Raw genomic sequence first — 3,775 nt, forward strand, 5'->3', positions numbered from 1 at the left:
ACAACCACCCTGCCAGCTAGCTACTGTTGTTACTCCATTTTGCAGATATGGAGACAGAAAGTCCAGGGAAGTAAAGCACTCAATTCCCAAACTGTTCACTGCCACACTGGGACCAGCAACTGTCATTTTGACTCCTGCCTCTGTACTTCCCATGACAGCAGCAAGCCGCCTCCCAGCACCCTGGAAAGGGAAGGCATGGGAGAAATCCCTCCCCTTAAGAAAAAGTCCCTGCAGTAGAAACTGGCCAGCTACCATCAAACCTACGGCACAGGAGAAAGGTAGGATTCAGGTGAAAAGAAGAGACAATTTTATCAGGCTTAATGGAACTTCCAAATAGACAGAAATCTGTTCTAATGCTTGTGCCTCAACTTCTCAGCCTGTTAAATGGGCTGATGACCCAGTGTTAAGTCCTTCTACTCATTGCTGGGCTTAACTTGCATTTCCCTTCCTTATCTCCAACAACCCTACCGATTCCACCAAGGTGCCAAAGGCACATGAGTGACATGTGTGCTACGTGCAGTACTAATCTCTTCGTGTCTCAACTTCCTCTATTAAATCTATTAAATGGAGATAATCCTAGTATTCTCTTTATGGGTTGCTGTGAGGACTAAATGAGCTAATGTGCAAATCCCACAGCTGGCAAAGGACTCATATCTAGCATATGTAAAGAGTACTCAAAACTCCACATTAAAAAAAATCAAACAATCAAATTAGAAGATGGGTAAATGACATATAGAGACAATTTACTGAAGATATACAGATGGCAAAGAACCAGTGAAAATATGTTCAACGTCACTACCCATTAGGGAGATGCAGAGTAAGACCTTGGTAAGATGTTACCGCATACCTATCAGAACAGCTAAAATAAAAATTAATGACAACACCAAGTGCTTGCAAAGATACAGGGGAAACTGAATTGCTCATACATTGCTGGTGGGAATATAAATGGTACAGCCACTCTGGGAACCTGTTTAAAAAAACTGAACATACACTTACATATAACCCAATAATGGTACCCCTGGGCATTTATCCCAGTGAATATGAAGACTTAAATTCACATAAAAATCTGTAACAAATGTTTATGGCAGCTTAATAAGTCAGCAAAAAACTGGAAACATCCCAGATGTCCTTCAATGGCTAAACCACGGTATATTGGTGATTTATCCTAGAATACTACTCAGCCTTAACAAAGGAACGAACAATTGATACACAACTTGAATGGATCTCAAAGGCATTATGCTGAGTGGAAAAACGCTAATCTTAATAGGTCACACACTGTGTCATTTAGATACATTTAGGTAACATTGTTGAAAGGACAAAATTTTGCAGATGGAAAACATACTGATGCTTACCAGGGGTTTGGGATGGAGGAAGAGAGAGGGTAGATGTGACTATAAAGGCTTTGCACAGCGGAGATCTTTAGTTCTGGATCTTGGTTGTGGTAGTAGTTACACAAATCTACGCAAGTGAGAAAATGATACAGAACTATCATCATACATTGTACCAATGCCAATTTCCTTGTTCTGATATTGTACCATAATTATGTAAGATGTAACCATTGGAGAAAACTGGGAGGAAGGTACACGGGACCTTTCTGTACTATCTTCGCAACTTCTTGCAAATCTATATTTATTTCAAAATTTAAACAATTTTTAAATGAACTACTTGTAAAGAGCTCAGAGTAGTGCTTGAATGAGCACTTTATATTAACTCTCATTACTATTTTCATTATTACTTCATATAAGTCATCTTAGTTAATGCTCACTATAAACTTGTAAGAAAAGATTTTTTTATCCTCATTTTACAGATGAGAATACTGAGATTCAGATGTATTAGATAACTTGTCTAAATTCACATACCCCAAAAGCCCAAATCCATGGATTTCCCCCATATATTCAGGTATGAAGACCAGTAAGATGAAAATATTTGCCCACATCAAGCTTTATAACAGTGGGAGCAATAAAGGATATAATTCAAACCCAAGTGGGATGTCATACATGCTGTATAAGTGCTATGGGAGGACAGGAAATGGAGGAGTAAAAAACTCCAACTGAGGAGACCTAGGAAGGCTTCCTAGAAGAGGTGGCATTTCGGATTGTTGTGAAGAATGAGTAGGAGCTCCGTAGGTGTGGAAGGGGCAGTGGGGCAGGAAAGGGCATTCCAGGCTGAGAGAACCTGATCATTAAGGGGTTGGAGTGCTTGGAGAACAGTGACAAGCCGGAGGAGGCTGAATCAGCTGGTATGTGACCAGAGGCAGAAGCAGATGGAGGAAAAGCAGAGGGCAGTCAAGGAAGAGAGTCTCTGAATGATGGGCCGGGGATTGGGCTTGTCCTCTCAGCTTTTGCTCATTGCGGGCTCCAACGTCTGCCTTGGAACCTGAGTAGCCAATGTCTAAAGTGCATGTGCAACTACGACAGTGTACACAACAAGGGGTTAGCGGAAAGTGGGGCAGAACACCCCCAGTGGGTCCTGGGGTCCCAGGAGGCAAAGAGACCCTTCATTTCAGGATCTCAAGATATAGTTTTTCAGGGTCCTCCTGAGGCTCAGCTCCAGCAAATCCTGAAGGTAAACCCTTGTCTTTTGTGGGTTCTAGGATCCCATGATAGTTGTTCTGGAGTTTGGGATTTTATCTTTCAACAATTAAGTCCCAAACCCCATCACACTTACACTTATTGATCTTCCCTCTCAAACAATAACCTTTGCATGGTCAGGATCCACGTCTGTTTGGGTCTTCGTTGAATCCAGCTTGGAGTAGGCTACATAGAGGTGTCCATATTCAATTACCTTTGATTGGTCCAACATTGATTTGTTGGGCACCTGCTAAACTCAGACCCTGTGCTAGGAATCAGAGGTGAGAAAATAAGACACAGTTCCTTAGTGGGGAAGAACAGACAAGCCTAGTATGCCACACATAGGCAATGTGGTGCCCGGCCATCTAGAAACAAAGGAATGGGGAGCTACTCCAGACTATAACAAAGACAGTCACATCTGCATAACTTATCCTAAAAACTGTGGCGGTAAAGCCTCATTCTCAAGGAGATTGGGCACTGTGGGCCATGGTGCCCAGAAATGGTTAAAGGGGCTAAATTGAGACACAAGTTATGGGTCTGCAACACCAAATGTATTGCAGTGGTGACAATGAGAACTGTAATGTTTTTGCTAAGGTCATGAGTGAAAACTGGATGGAACACAACTTCAATATTAGAAACATATTAAGGAATAATACATTTTTTGCTCGTTAGCCAAAATAGTGATATACTGTCTACAATTCAACTTCTAGGGCCCTAAAGTAAATTATTGGAAGACCTGGAACTCAAATATTCTAGGCTGGAATTTTTTTAAGTATTTTCTCAGGATATCTGTATTTGAAGTGGAGATAAAAGAAACCTAACCAAGAAAACTGTGATAAGGCTGTCTGACACAACGACTGTGTGTTAAAGCATGGGTCCTTCTAAAAAGGCCTAACTTAGAGATAAATCTTGACTCAAACTTTGGAGGAACTAAGGTGACCATGGGCAGTGGAATAAATCACAACATGTAAAATTTCTTAAATAAAGAGTTATTGACTTAAACCCAGAAAGGTGATATTTGTAGTCAGGGGGAATTTTGCAGTCAGGATTGTTGCTCGAGTAACTTCCTCACCTCCCCTTGTCTGCTGGGTTTGCCTTTACCAGGCTGCCCCCTGGGCCAGGCTCAACTGATGCTTTTGGAAAATGGATTTTGAGCTGTAAAATATAGCTTTTCCAGATGTACACTCAAGCTTCAGAAGAAAGAA

The 3,775-nt window shown here is 41.4% G+C and overlaps 1 non-coding gene across 1 annotated transcript; it reads left to right on the forward strand.

Moving 5' to 3' along the window:
- Positions 1-3,021: 3,021 nt before the first annotated feature.
- LOC142870824 (small nucleolar RNA SNORA1) lies at positions 3,022-3,156 on the forward strand. Its single transcript, XR_012919154.1, has one exon. It is a non-coding gene; the product is annotated as a small nucleolar RNA SNORA1 (small nucleolar RNA).
- The last annotated feature ends 619 nt before the right edge of the window (positions 3,157-3,775 follow it).

The sequence above is a fragment of the Microcebus murinus genome, chromosome 4 (assembly GCF_040939455.1).
Source record: "Microcebus murinus isolate Inina chromosome 4, M.murinus_Inina_mat1.0, whole genome shotgun sequence".
In the NCBI taxonomy this organism is placed as follows: domain Eukaryota; kingdom Metazoa; phylum Chordata; class Mammalia; order Primates; family Cheirogaleidae; genus Microcebus; species Microcebus murinus.